Consider the following 16353-nt stretch of genomic DNA (forward strand, 5'->3'; position numbering starts at 1 on the left):
TATCCCATCGCACCTTACTAATATAGAACATGCACCTCGCGTAGGCGAAACCTACATTATCCGATACTAGTCTTGATGAGTGCTAAAACTTGGAAAGCAAACATATATAATATTATTATAATTTGTTTAGTTAAGTTTGACCCATTGTCTTAGCAGTTGGATATTATAATTATCCCATCGCACCTTACTAATATAGACATGCACCTCACGTAGACGAAACCTACATTATCCGATACTAGTCTTGATGAGTGCTAAAACTTGGAAAGCATAAACTTAATATTTAGTTTGAGGGAATTTCAATTGTTCTGATCTCACCGGCTTATTTATCATATAAATCGTCTCTCACATGCATCAACATATATTCACATGCATCAACATACATACACATGCATCAACATACATAATGAAACAGTTATGGCCCCTAACGCAATTGTTCTCACAAGCCAATGAGAGAACCTAAGCTAACCTAATAACGATCTAAGTTTCTCCAAGCAAGATCTTCAAGGTTGTCCTCCTTTGATCTTCAAGGTTTTCCTCATTTGATATTGAAATCTTCTCTTTCTTCATAACATTGTCTTCTTCTCTTTTTTCATAACATTATCCTCCTTTGATATTGAATTCTTCTCTTTCTTCATATCATTACATTACAGAAGAAACTTGTTTTACATACGAGGGATTCAGATGAGAAAAGAAGTTACATTAAGAGATTAAAAGGAGAGGCACGATACGCAGGTCGTATTTTAAAACCCAAAACAAAATAAAGGATAACTAAGGTCATAACTGATCACCACAAGCCAATAATAATAAACACATTATTATTATTAATTTTAATTCTTTAATTAATTAAAACCACATTAAATTTCGGCGACCAATCATACTACGCAGAGTTAGCCGGGGGTCCGCTGCCCAGACAGCGGGAACAGGGTTTCCGCTGCCAGGTCAGCGGAAGGGGGTCAAGGGGGCAGCGCCCCTTGCGGGGTCGTAGGGGCAGCACCCCTGTCCAAAAAATTTAATGAACAATTCATTTGAAATGGACATCATTTTACATCAACACAACTCTTGCGTAGTCACAAAACAGAAACCCTGAGAGTTCTGACTCTGTGAGTGTGACGACCGTCACAAGCATGTTACAACCGTCACAGGCCCATGACGAACGTCACGCGGCCAAAATAACATAAACGCCTAGAATTCTGGATCTGTGAATGTGACGACCGTCACGTCCAGCTTGTTACGATCGTCACAAGTCCATGACGATCGTCACGCGGCCAAAAAACCAGTGCTTTAAAACAGTCAACAGACGTGTTCCAACAAGCCCTAAATTCACAACTCCTTGACGACACAACCCTTGCGCCGTCACTAACCCTAATGCACCAATTTCAGACCGTCAAACACACCTCGATTGTTGATTCAGTATGATTGATCAACAGGTCATTGCTTCACCATACTAATGTCGAATTCCGAAGCAAATGACCATTGATCGCTCAAAGGAAAACAATCATTCAATGTTTGAATGAACGAAACATAAACAGTATATCATATATACCGTACTTTGCATTAGGATTACTTATATCATATATAAGTTGATCGGTCTCAATTGCGTAACCTATAGATGATCGATGTATCGTTGCTTCACCATACTAATGTCGGTTCCGAAGCATAGTCAACATCAATCATCCAACTCGTACACTCACGATGCCAAATTTAATTACCCGTTTAATTAATTGATTCATTCTGTCTTTTAATCATATTAATACAGAAAATAAACAGCTATCTGATTCATGGTTTCGTAAGTGGCTCTGATACCACTGAAGGAGAATTGCGATCCAAAACACAGCGGAAATTAAAATTTTCTCCTTTAGAGATCCTTACGAATGGTCATGATCAGTGATAGAATATTTACCTCTTGTGACGATTGAAACCTTTGGTGCAAATCTCTTATGACGATCAAAACCTTTGATGCAGATCCACGGAGCGATCACGAACATTGGACGATAACAACGTCTCTACTCAGTCCACACGAACGGATTCCTTCAATCTCAGTGCTAGCTGGTACGAATGAAGGCTTTGAGTGAGTGAGAGAGAGAGAGAGAGAGAGAGAGAAAGAAAATAATGCAACCGTAATGAATGCTTCTGCACAAGGGTTCTATTTATATAACCACTTGTGTGGGCTTCAAGATAAAAAGCCCACTTAAGTGTATTTTGGCCCATATCTTATAATATGCCCAAAATCACTTAAGCCCATGGTACCTTACCATATTTCGTATTCTACTTAAGTACACCGTACCTTACGATGTTCTACAACTCACTTAAGTGCACTGTACCTTACGATGTTCCTTAGTTACTCTATCTCTCATCAATCCGTCCTTTGTGTGTGACCCTGTAGGTTTTCGCGGCATTGGCAATTATATTAAATCATGTATTTAACATAATAAACAGTGAGTGGTATCTAGCAACACATCACTGCTATCCAAGACACGAAAATGTCATGTGATCTGACAAATCCTTATGTGATAATACTTATGTGTATAATTACCCTTTTACCCTTATGTCTATATTGAACACAAGGCATAGACCGTATCATCCTTGTCCAGTTCAATATTGGGCCCATAGACATTTATCTTGTTATGCAGGATGGACAAATTCCATCTAGTTCACTCATGTCCCTCAACATGCTTCATGGAGTACCCATCAACTGTCTTTATGGTTATCCAGTTACGAACAACGTTTGATCAGCAATAAAGCACCCGACTCTACATCTAGGGTCCATATTGGTTTCAGGTCGAAGGGTGGTATACACCATTATCACCATGAGAATAACTTATGACACTTTGCATAACATTCTATATAGTATTCTCATAACGGGTCAATCCGGTATAAATATTACTCTTAATATTCATACCTATGTTTAAGACTTGATAACTCCTTATCCACGATCCATGAGATGTGATCATCAGTCTATATACATAATAGTCTTAATGCTTTAATGTTATCCCACTTCACAATAAAGCTCGACTACAGATACTTTAAGAATAGTGTCCTTATGTTTAATGTGATCTCATGATCAAGTCACACTTGATACATTAAACGGACTAGCTATTCTAGGGACTTTATTAAACAAACGGAATAAAGAAAAAGCCTTTTATTATTAATAAATAACTCCATACAAGTACCAAAAGTATTGGCCTCTAGGGCTTACACCCACAATATGATCTACAAACTTGTGTATAAAGTTCTTGCTAATAGAATGAAGGTCCTATTGGATATATGTGTGGCGGAGGAATAATCAGCGTTTGTGGAGGTTTGTTCTATTCTTGATAATGAGATGATTGCTATTGAGGTAATTCACGCTCTTAAGAGGAGGACTAAAGGTAGTAAGACTCATATGACGCTCAAAATTGACATTAGTAAGGCGTATGATAGAGTGGATTGGGGTTTCTTGAAAGGTGTTCTCTATAGAATAGGTTTTGTAGACAGGTGGATTCATTGGGTTATGATGTGTGTTACTTCGGTGCACTATATTGTTATTGTTAATTCAGATAGAGTCTGACCAATTGAACTAGGAAAAGGGTTGAGGATAGGGGACCTATTGTCTCCTTACCTCTTTATTCTGATCTCAAGAGGACTTTCAGCTCTTATAAAAGGAGCAGTGGAGCATGGTGATATTCATGGGATCCAAATTTGCAGAGGGGTACCTAGTTTTTCCCACCTTATTTTTGTTGACGATTGTTTTTTATTTTGCAAGGCCAACCTTACCGAAGTGAGATATCTTATGAAGCTGCTTAGCAATAATGCAGACGCTTCAGGTCATGAGATTAATATGACAAAGTCTGAAGTGGTCTATAGCTATAACATAAGTAACCCGACAAAGGAGGATCTTGCAAGTATTATGGGATTTCGTCATGTGTTGGGAACCAAAAAGTATTTAGGTTTGTCTTGGATGATTGGTAGGAGTAAGAAGGATACCTTCGCTTTTATCAAGGATCGGATTTGGAAGAGAATAAATTCCTAGAAAGGTTGTTCTTTATCAAAAGCAGGGAAAGAAGTCATGATCAAATCGGTCCTTCAAGTCATTCTGACGTATATAAATAGTATCTTTATTCTATCAGATGTAGTGAGTAACGATATTGAGAAGATGTTTAACTCTTTCTAGTGGGGAGGAGGTGGGAATAATAGTGGAATAAAGTGGATGTCGTGGGAGAAGCTATCTTGTACTAAGAAGGAAGATGGGTTGGATTTCAGAGACTTTAAAGCCTTTAACATGGCTATATTTTCTAAACAAGGCTGGCATCTACTAGAAAAACCCCATGCTCTTGTATCCAGAATATTCAAAGCAAGGTACTACCCTAGAACTTATTTCTTTGATGTTAATCTCTACTATAATCCAAGTTTTATGTGGCGGGGCATTTGGAAAGCGAGGGAAGTTTTATCTTTAGGTTGCAGGTGGAGTATTGGGGATGGTAGCCATATCATGGTAATGAATGAACCGTGAATTCGAGGATTAAGAGATGATTGTTTAAGTGGACCCCAAAAGCAAGGTGTGTATGGTATTACAGTTAAAAATCTTATGTTGCCTAATGTTAAACAATGGGATACTAGGATCATAAGAGAGTTGTTTGACTACGTAGATATTCAAGAAATCTTACAGGTACCATTATTGGAGGTTGTTAAAGAAGATATGATGGTTTGGAAAGAAGAACAAAATAATGTGTATAGTGTGCGATCTGGGTATAGGTTATGGAGGAACTCACGTATGAATCATGTTAATGGGGGATGATTGGTGTAGTCTATGGAATATTAATGCTTCTCCTAGAGTCAAACATATTTTATGGAGAATTTTTAGGGGTTGTTGATCGCGACTTTATGAGTCGAATTTGGGGTACTAACTGCAAGTGCACAGTTCTAGCGCGTAGTTTTAAAAGATATCGATCCCACAGGGACTTATGAATCGATATACCGTTATCTAAGGTTACTTCGTAAAGCTAAGGCGGGTAATACTTTGATTGTTTGGGGAAAAGTTAAAACTAAAAATAGGATCTAAATTAAATATCAACTAAACGGATATCGGTATGTAGCTCGTCGTAATTAGGGAATCAATTCTTCGTTGGTTTCTTGGTTTTAAAATAAATCTTTTCAGTTGACACTATTGATTAAAAGTCTTATCTCAAACTCTCGCTCTGTTGAATAAACTATGATTTTATATTAACGTAGCTGTCACTTATTAGTTAAGTCAAAAACCACTTTTTAAAAACAATAGAATCCGTAGAAACTCTTTTTAAGAAAACACTAATCGTTTAAACACCCTTATCTCAAACTCTCGCTTTGTTGACTTAGGTTATATAATCAAATTCAAATGCTTAACTCTCGTCCTCACATTCAATCTTTAAAAATACTTTTTGAAAAAGATTAGAATTTAATTAACTCTAAAAATTGCTCTCGCCCTGATCTAGAATTAATGTCCAATTTACACTGTCCAGTCAAAAACTCAAACTCTCGTTCTATTGCTTTTAACTTCTTTATGTCTTTTAATTTCGTACAAAAACCTTGTTATTAAACCTGTAAATTGAGACCGTGAAAAGAGTGATTTTAATTTTAAACTTAATTAAACCAACTTGGTTTTGATTCCTTCATTCCGCTTACTCTACATACCGATACCTAAATAAATTAGCCAAACATGCTAAATAGACTTAAATAATTATCATGCATAAACAAATTCATCTCAGGCAAATAATATAAATAAACAGTAAAGCAGGGCATATATAAATTCAAATAATAATTAAAGAACCTGAGTAATTAACAGCAGTCTTGAACACTCCACCACAGACCGGTTGGATTTGTTCTTGAATTCTTCAATCAAACAGAAAAATAAAAGCGAAGGAATAAAAAACTAGATTCTAACGTAAGGTTAGATCCGGTGAAAGGTACACAATAGTTTTCGGTGTAGAAACTATTGTGCGAAAAAGAATTAATTAAGTGCTGAAAAAGAAAATAGAAATTGCAAAGGAAACAATATAAAAGTTGTAAAAATAATGCTGTAAAATATGCTTATGCTGCTGGAAGAGAAAAAGTGCAAAAAGAGAAAACGGCGAAGAAGAAAAAACGTCCCGAGGGTTTGCCAAAAACTACAATTTATATTGGTCTGTTCTCGTAACTACTTCCAAAGGTCTTCCGCGTCAAAAGGGTCTTCACGTGCCAAATGGTCAGGCGTACAAATAGGCCTCAACGTCTCTGAAGCCAAAAATATAGGAGACTGGTGTGACGTCCGTCATACCATGTGTGACGCTCGTCACACAAGTGGATAAAGCGTGACGCTCGTCACAGCCTTTGTGACGCTCGTCACAGGCACAACGCCTGTGCTTTTGGGCTGGACTTTGGCTTTTGATATTTGCTTCTTTTCATCCCTATTTGCACCTCCTTTTCTTCCTTTTTTACTTGTGCTTCAAATAAACTACCTGAGATAAATAGAAAGAAAATACCGCGTAATATCGAATAAAATGAAATAAATTGAAGTAAATAATAATATAATTTAATTAAATTGAGTCCTAGAATGTGATACTATTTCATGTTATCGAACTCCCCCATACTTAGATCTTTGCTTGTCCTCAAGCAAAATACAGTATAGAACTTGTTTTAAAAATTTTAGCCAGATGAAATTTCAAAACACACATCAATTCGTACTAGGTTGCATGTAAACCTTGTTTAGAAGTAACTTGAGTTTAATCTTGACATCAACAACCACCGTCACAACCTCAGATAACCCCACCTTATGCAAACCAGTTCGAGTAATGCCATTATAGCTATCCTAGTTCCTTTACTCTTATTTCACCCGTTTTCATTCTAGCGAAATCACATTAAGCCCTTTACCTTTTCGCGCACATAGTGGAGTAACCGGTTAGTGATTTTGATCCCCTTTTTGCTAGAAGTTCTGGTACATAAGTCGGATAACTTCGTTATTCAGTCCATTGCAAATTGCGGGGGATCGGACCGTAGTCCGCCCTACCAAGTTCAGCACCAGATACCTGCTGAACCAACTCATAATGGATCTTTCATATTATGCTTTTGTGCAACCTTTAGATTAAATGATCTGGTAAGGATCACCTAACTTAATTAGTGCATTTCCTGATATATATATATATTTTATGTTACTTTGGGAATCGTTCACTTATATTCATCGGCTCTCCACGTAGTTTGCTATTAAGATGGTGCTGACTTCTCGTATAAACTACTCGGGGTTACTATAAAACTAAAAGTTCAAGGGATTGGTATAATAGGTACTTATCCTGATCTAACATGTTGAGGTTCTTATAGCGTTGTTATGGTAATAATTTTTGTCTTAATTTCACTCAAGTTTTATAAAATAAGCGACCTTTATACTTATTGGGTGTGTTAAATTTTTTTTATGGCTCATGAAAATTGAGGGGAATAGATAATACGAATTTTTCACACTTGGGACTTAACTTAAAATAAATCTATATTATAAGAAATATTTTTTTTTATATAGGGAAATTACAATGAAAAGAAAGATACATACTTGAAAAAGAAAAAGGAGGATAGAAAGAACACAGTTTTCCCCCCCATACTTGAATGAAACATTGTCCCCAATGTTTTAAGGAAAAGAAATGAATTACAAAAAGAAAGGAAAAGGAAACTAAAGTTAATGCTGCCTGCCGCCTCTTGTTCTTGCACCTGGTGATCGTTGATGTACTTCTAAGTTATCAAACCTGCTAAGCAAATCAGTGAACCGCTGGTCGGTTATGGCATTCCTCGCTTCCTGTTGTTGTTGCATTTGGCGCATCATTTGCATCATTTCGAGATTCTATGCTTGCATACCATCAATGGTATCCATGATGTCGTCGTTGGTTGCAGGCCTTCTTCGTCGACGACGTCGTGAGGATGGGCCAGCTGCATTATCGGAAGGGTTGAGCGGGACTGATTGTTGTGCAGGAGCATGATCACCTTGCTCCATTTCGTCGAACTCGTCGGTAGACGGGTTTGTATGTGAAGGCTCGGTAGCTTCGGGAGCATTCAGATCATAGAGGTGGCGGTTGGGGTTGGTGACATCTGTTAGGGCAATGTTGGGTAGAACAACGCTTGGGACTGCCTGGTTATTCACCATAAGGTAATATTTTCCGCCTACTCTGTTCTTTATTAGGCGGCTGGACCGACAGTAGCTTATATCCATAAATAGGGGAGGTAAAGATTCTAAAGTTTGGAGTCGGTCCCCTAGGTTTAAGCCAAGTGCTATGGTGGTGATTAATCCACCAATTACAAAAGGTTGACGACCTCTAGCACATAAGGTGCGGATATGATGAAATAGGAAGGAGGCGGCGTTTACCTTAGCATTCGGTTCGAAGACACATTCGAGGAAGAATAACTCCTTTGCGTTGACCTTGCTGTTGTTGGGTCTTCCAAAAACTGTGTTTTGTAGGATGCGGATAAAGTACCGGATAGTTGGGTTATGTATATGGGAAACAATGAGCTCTTCCCAGTTGTTTGCATCTACACCGGATATTTTCCTAAAGAGGTCGAAAGCGGCAACTGTGTTCCAGTTTAAGTTTGGAGGGATTCTGGGGTAGACTTGACCTTCTATGGGGAATTGTAGCATGGTACTCAATTGGTTTTGGGATAGGGAGTACTCGGTGTTGAACATACGAAAGGTTTCGGTACCGGTTAAGAATTCGTCTTCACCGGTGGGAGTGTTGTACGCATAGGAACTTAAAAATTCTAAGGTTATGGATGGGTAGGTGGGTTGATTATGCGTGCATAGAAAGGTTAAATCAGCAAGACGGAGCATCCATTCTATACCTTGAAGTAATCCTAATTCTTGTAAACAAGTTAAATCAGGATACCTGGTAGAGGTGACACCTCGTTGTTGGAAACGCTCGAACTGCTCCCTTTGATGATTATCATCTTCGGATCGGAAGATGATATTTCCGAAATTTTGATTTCCCGCCATACTGATGAATGAGTTGGAAGAAGTAATTAGGAAAGAAAAGAAAATATATTTGATTGTATAGAATAGTTGTGATGTAGGAAGAAAGGTATGGTGGGTATTTATAGGAAAAAATTTGAAGTTGGAAAGGGAGTGGTTGAAAAGTAAATAAATGTGGGTAAATGTGAATAAATGGGGAAGGTGAAAAGGTGAAGAGGTGCAACGGTCGTCTCCAACGGCTTTGTAACGTTCACCTAGTCAGAAGGGTGTTACGCTCGTTACAGGGGCATGACGGGCGTCACAAGCACTTGGCGTGACGTCCGTGATAGATTGTGTGACGCTCGTCACATAGTCATATTGGCATGGTTTCTGCTTGCGTTCTTCATAATGATTTTGGTAATTTATTTTTATTATTTATTTTGTTTTGCTTCAGATTATGTTATTCTGCTATTTAAATTTCCCTGCATGCTATTCTACTTTGTATAATAGTGCATAATTATATTTTTCTTTAATAAGTTATGTAGCCAGCAACAGTAGAGAGCATTATTGGTAGATATCGCATAATTCATAATAAAATAGGATAAATAAATAGCTTCATAAAATAATCATAATGTAACATTGGAAGAAAAACAAAAATGCGAAAGAGAAACAAATACGAACATAATTTGAAATAACATTAAATAATAATCTAACTAAAACTAAATAACTAAGAAAAACAACTTCTATCCATCTGCACGATCTCTGGCCGGAGGAGCAAAGGAGTTAACACGGTATAGCAACTCGTGAAACTGATTTGTCATACTGTTCATGTATCCCAGAAATTCGTGTCTCACGTTAGCGAACTCTTCTCTGAGGGCGTCTTGTTCTGACATCAAAGCTTCAATGGCGGTGTTATAATCAGTTCCGGGCATATGATGTCTGAGGTCGGATATCGCCGATTCTTCGGTCTGAACAGGTTGAGGAGGAGGATCAATATCATAATAACCAGATGGTGTCTGAGGGTCAGATTCAGCATAAGGAATCTAGTCATCACAAATTTCATAGTCCTGGATGGATTCAGTGGATCTAGCAGGAGAGGGGGTTTCGTTCAGATTGTAGAGCCAGTTATTGCGGTTATGAACACTAGTCCTAGGATCGGGTATGGTGAATAGGCAAAGAACTTGGTTATTAATTATAAGCTCAAACTCGTCAGATCCTAGGTTTGCTATAAACATAGTGTTGAAGAGGAAGGGTATACTCATAATAGTAATGCCACAAAAAGGGCTTAGGTCAAGCATAGGCTGACGTAGTCCGATAGCATTACCAATCATGGTTATCAAACCGCCTATTCGAATTGGTGCTCGTTTATCTTGGATAAGGTGGTCTAAATTTGCCAACATAAAAGTGGCACCGTTTACTGGACGGTTCTGGGAAGCACAAAATATGATGAAGAGTTCATCACGTGAAACTGTGGTACTGTTTGGCTTCTTCCCAAATAAGGTGTGGGTCAGGATCTTATGGAAATAACGAAAGGCCGGATTATGTATGTTTCCAGAGAGAAACTCATGTTCCTCGGGATCGTCATTTCCAGTCAAGCTTCCCCAAAAGTGTTCAAGTTCTCATATTCAAAAAGTTCTTCTTGGCTCACTGTGAATGTGTCAAAGGAGGTAGGGAAACCTAAAAGGTTGGTAAAGTCTTGAATATTAAATTGGTACTCCATGTTAAACATTCTGAAATGGATGAAACCTCTGCTTATTCCTTTTCCATGGCTGGGTAGGTAGATCAGGGAGCTAAGGAATTCTAGTGTTAGTCTCCGGTAAGTGACGAAATGTCTACGGATAGGAGAGGTTTCCCACCCAATCTGACTCAGCAAATACAGGACACTTTCTCTTAGTCCAAGGGCAGTCATTGCCCAGTCATCAGCATACAGACTAGATAGCATCTCTCTCATGGCTAGTTCCTCAAACTTTTGTTTCTGAGCTGTTCCTCTGAATTTGATACCCATACGATCAATTTGTCCCATCAGGTTAGTGTTAGCTAGAGAAAAGAAAAACAAGAGTTTTAGTCAGGATTTGGCCAAATGCCGAAAGAAGAAGAGAAATTTTTTTAATAAATTAAAATAAATTAAGAATGAATACTAAACAAAAATTAAAAGAATAATTAAGGAAGAAATAAAATAAAAAAATTAAATATTTGTGGGTTGTCTCCCACTAAGCGCTTTGTTTAATGTCGCAAGCTCGACATAAAACTATCAATTATAATCTATAAGTTCTGGAGGCATTTCGTCTAAGTGCAAGACTTGCGAATCTTCATTGTTTTCTGCATAGTGATAATGTTTTAGACGTTGCCCGTTTACGGTAAATGGTTCCATAGATTTGCCTTTAATTTCTACTGCTCCACTGGGAAAAACATTGGTGATTTGAAAAGGACCTGACCATCTAGATCGTAGTTTTCCCGGGAATAACTTTAGCCTAGAGTTAAATAGAAGAACTGTATCGCCTTGTTTGAAGATTTTCCTTGATATGCGCTTGTCATGCCATTGTTTTGTTCTTTCTTTGTGGATTCTGGCATTTTCGTAAGCGTCTCTTCTGAGTTTCTCTAATTCGCTTATATCAAGGATTCTCTTTTCGCCGGCGGCTTTATAGTTTAAATTTAGATTTTTAATAGCCCAATAGGCTTTATGTTCTAATTCTACCGGGAGGTGAAAGGATTTTCCATAAATGAGCTTAAATGGGGTTGTCCCTATGGGAGTTTTGTAACCAGTTCGGTAAGCCCATAAAGCTTCTGGTAATTTCAATGACCAGTCTTTCCTTGAAGTGGCGACTGTTTTCTCTAGTATCTGTTTGATTTCTCTGTTAGACACTTCCACTTGCCCACTGGTTTGAGGGTGGTAAGGTGTCGCTACTCTATGTCTTACGCCATACTTAAGTAGTAGTTTTTCGAGTACCTTGGATATGAAATGCGATCCACCATCACTGACTACTATTCTTGGGACACCAAACCTTGGAAATATTATATTCTTAAAGAGTCTAGTTACTACTCGTGTGTCGTTTGTTGGAGAAGCTATAGCTTCAATCCATTTTGATACGTAGTCAACTGCCACGAGTATGTATTTGTTACCGAAAGAGGATGGAAAAGGTCCCATGAAGTCTATTCCCCACACGTCGAAAATCTCTACTTCCAAAACGCCCTTTTGTGGCATCTCGTCACGTCTAGATATGTTTCCTGTGCGTTGACATCTGTCACATTTCTTAATAGCTGCATGTACATCCTTCCATATATTTGACCAGTAAAAACCGGCTTGTAGGATTTTAGAGCAGGTCTTGGATGTACTTGCATGTCCACCATAAGGAGCGGAGTGACAATGTTGGATTATATTTTCTACCTCTTCTTCGGGTATACACCGACGGAAAATACCATCGGGGCCTCTTTTAAAAAGTAAGGGGTCATCCCAGTAATAGTGTTTTATGTCATAGAAGAATCGTTTCTTCTGCTGGTAGGATAAAGTAGGTGGAACTATTCCGGCAGCTAAATAATTGACGAGGTCAGCGTACCACGGTGTAACACATATAGCTAAGGTGGTTTCTACCTGTTTATCAGCGTTATTTTCTTCCAAAGTAGCTATAAGCTTATCGTACGAGAAATCATCGTTAATTGATGTTCTTTCCGGTTCAAGGTTCTCAAGTCTCGAGAGGTGATCTGCTACTACGTTTTCAGTTCCTTTCTTGTCTTTGATTTCCAAATCGAACTCTTGTAGCAACAGGATCCACCTTAGGAGTCTAGGTTTAGCATCCTTTTTTGTTAAGAGGTATTTGATAGCAGCGTGGTCAGTGTAGATGATTATTTTGGCTCCGACCAAGTAAGAACGAAATTTATCTAGTGCAAACACTACTGCTAGAAGTTCTTTCTCGGTTGTGGCGTAATTCATTTGTGCTTCATCTAGAGTTCTACTTGCGTAATATATAACGTGAAGCTTTTTATCCCTTCGTTGTCCTAAAACAGCACCTACAGCGTAATCACTGGCATCACACATTATTTCGAATGGTTCATTCCAATCTGGTGTCTGCATTATGGGTGCGGGGATCAGTGCTTGTTTAAGCGTTTGAAATGCTTCTAAACATCTATTATCGAATATGAATTCAGCATCTTTCATTAATATCCCGGTTAAAGGTTTAGTTATTTTAGAGAAGTCTTTAATGAATCGTCGGTAAAAACTGGCATGTCCTAAGAAGCTTCGTACTTCTCTCACAGTTTTCGGGGGTTGAAGATTTTCGATTACCTCTATTTTGGCTTTGTCTACTTCAATTCCTCTGTTCGAGATGATGTGTCCTAAAACAATTCCTTCTTGTACCATAAAGTGACATTTTTCCCAATTAAGTACTAGGTTTACTTTTACACATCGCTCTAGAACTCTTTCTAGGTTTTCAAGGCATTCTTCAAAGCTTTGTCCGCATACGGAAAAGTCATCCATAAATACTTCCATGATGTTTTCTAGAAAATCGGCGAATATTGCCATCATGCACCTTTGGAAGGTTGCGGGAGCATTACACAAGCCAAACGGCATTCGTCTATAAGCGAAGGTACCAAAAGGACACGTGAACGTTGTCTTTTCTTGGTCATCAGGGTGAATCGGTATTTGAAAGAAACCTGAGTAACCGTCTAGATAGCAGAAATGAGAATGTTTTGCTAATCGTTCTAACATCTGGTCAATGAATGGTAAAGGGAAATGATCTTTTCGGGTTGCTTTGTTTAGTTTCCTATAGTCAATGCACATTCTCCATCCCGATTCGATTCGTTTGGTTATAGTTTCTCCTTTTTCATTTTCAATGACTGTTACACCTCCTTTCTTTGGTACTACGTGTACAGGACTAACCCATTTGCTATCAGATATAGGATATATGATACCTGCCTCTAATAACTTGGTTATTTCCTTCTTCACTACCTCACTCAGGATCGGGTTTAGTCTCCTCTGGTGTCCCCTAGAAGTTTTACAGTCTTCTTCTAGCATGATGCGGTGCATACAAATAGAAGGACTTATTCCTTTAAGATCGGTGATGTTGTAACCTAGTGCGGTTGGATATTTTCTCAAGATATGCAGGAGTTTTTCTGTTTCGAGTCTTCCTAGGTCAGCATTAACTATCACTGGTCGTTCAAGTTCTAAGTCTAGGAATTCATATCTCAGATTTTTGGGAAGTGTTTTCAGGTCTAGGGTTGGTTTTTTAAGGCATTGCGTAGGGTCCGGTGTTATTGCTAAACATTGGTTAAGTTTGTCTTCTATAAGATAGTCAGATGATTTGTCTTTTTCTAACTCCGTTTCTTTTATGCATTCATCGATGATATCCATGAAGTAACATGTATCTTCTATTGCAGGTGCTTTCAAAAATTGGGAAAGAATGAACTCAATTTTCTCTTCTCCTACTTCAAAAGTGAGTTGTCCTCGTTTTACGTCTATGATTGCACCGGCCGTTGCTAAGAACGGTCTTCCCAGTATAATTGGTGTAACTTCATCTTCTCTAATATCCATAATTATAAAATCAGTTGGAATGTAGAATTGACCTATGCGCACTGGAACATTTTTAAGAATTCCTACAGGATATTTAACGGAACGATCTGCTAGTTGCACAGACATTTTAGTTGGTCTTAATTCTCCCATTTCAAGTCTCTTGCATATGGATAAAGACATAACACTAATACCGGCTCCTAAATCGCATAAGGCTTTGTCAATGACAAATTTTCCTATGTGACAGGGTATAGAGAAACTACCTGGGTCTTTAAGTTTAGGAGGCATATTCTGGATTATAGCGCTACATTCAGCGGTGAGTGTAACGGTTTCGCTATCTTCAAGTTTCCTTTTATTAGAAAGAATTTCTTTTAAAAACTTGGCATATGAGGGCATCTGCGTAATACCTTCTGTAAACGGAATTGTGACGTTTAATTGTTTTAGTAGGTCAACAATTTTTTTGAATTGGCCCGCATCTTTGGTTTTAATAAGCCTTTAAGGGTAAGGGATAGGTGGTTTATAAGGTGGTGGAGGTACATAAAGTTCCTTCTTTTCTACGGTTTCCTTATTACTCTCTTCCTTTTCCTTAGGTTCACTTTCCTCCTCAGTTGACTTTTTAGAGTTTTGGTTTTCTATCCTTGGGTCAGACGGTCCTTCCACTTCCGTTCCACTTCTCAGTATAATTGCATGAGCGTGGCTTCTCGGGTTAGGTTGGGGTTGGCCAGGAAATGTACCAGTTGGGGCAGCAGTAGGTGCTTGTTGTTGAGCTACTTGTGATATTTGCGTTTCCAGCATTTTGTTATGGGTAGCCAGGGCATCTACTTTACTTGCTAGTTGTTTAATTTGTTCGCCAGTGTGTACATTCTGGTTTAAGAAATCTTTATTGGTTTGCTGTTGAGAAGCTATAAAGTTTTCCATCATGATTTCCAAGTAGGATTTCCTAGGGGCGTTATTGTTAGGTGTAGATGGGATCGGCTTCTGATATCCAGGAGGTATAGCTGGGGCTTGATTTGGAGATTGTCCAGGTGCGTATAAAGCATTATTACTCTTATATGAAAAATTGGGATGATTCTTCCAATTTGAGTTATAGGTATGCGAGTAGGGGCTTCCTTGAGCATAATTTACTTGCTCCGCTTGGATTCCTGTTAGGAGTTGACAATCTGCAGGAGTGTGACCTTGGATTCCACAGACTTCACAATTCTGAGTTATGGCTACCACGGTGGCTGGAGGTGATACATTTAAACTTTCAATTTTCTGGACCAGAGCGTCCACTTTTGCATTAACATGATCAAGGTTACTTATCTCGTACATGTCAGTTTTCGTTTGAGGTTTTTCTACCATTGTTCGTTCGCTTCCCCACTGATAGTGGTTTTGAGCCATGCTTTCGATAAGTTGGTAAGCATCAGCATAAGGTTTGTTCATCAGTGCACCACCGACGGCGGCGTCTATTGTTAACCTCGTGTTGTACAGGAGACCATTATAGAAGGTATGAATTACTAACCAGTCCTCTAAACCATGGTGTGGACAAAGTCTCATCATGTCTTTGTATCTTTCCCATGCTTCGAAGAGAGACTCGTTATCTTTCTGTTTAAATCCATTTATCTGGGCTCTTAACATAGCTGTTTTGCTCGACGGAAAATAACGGGCAAGAAAAACTTTCTTCAACTCGTTCCATGTGGTGACTGAGTTGGAAGGAAGAGATTGAAGCCATCTTCTAGCGATATCTCTTAACGAGAAAGGAAAAAGACGAAGTCAAATTGCCTCTGAAGTGACACCATTAGCTTTAACAGTATCAGCGTATTGGACAAACACGGATAAATGAAGGTTTGGATCCTCGGTAGGATTTCCAGAGAATTGGTTCTGTTGCACTGCCTACAACAGTGAAGGTTTAAGTTCAAAGTTGTTTGCTTCGATTGCGGGTGGAGCAATACTCGAATGCGGCTCA

At 38.5% G+C, this 16353-nt stretch overlaps 1 non-coding gene across 1 annotated transcript; it reads left to right on the forward strand.

Annotated features, from left to right (window-relative positions):
* The first annotated feature begins 15918 nt into the window (after positions 1 to 15918).
* On the forward strand, positions 15919 to 16025 carry LOC127125098 (small nucleolar RNA R71). The gene has a single exon (XR_007804559.1). It is a non-coding gene; the product is annotated as a small nucleolar RNA R71 (small nucleolar RNA).
* Positions 16026 to 16353: the final 328 nt, after the last annotated feature.

Source organism: Lathyrus oleraceus, chromosome 2, assembly GCF_024323335.1.
Source record: "Lathyrus oleraceus cultivar Zhongwan6 chromosome 2, CAAS_Psat_ZW6_1.0, whole genome shotgun sequence".
NCBI classification, from domain to species: Eukaryota; Viridiplantae; Streptophyta; class Magnoliopsida; order Fabales; family Fabaceae; genus Lathyrus; species Lathyrus oleraceus.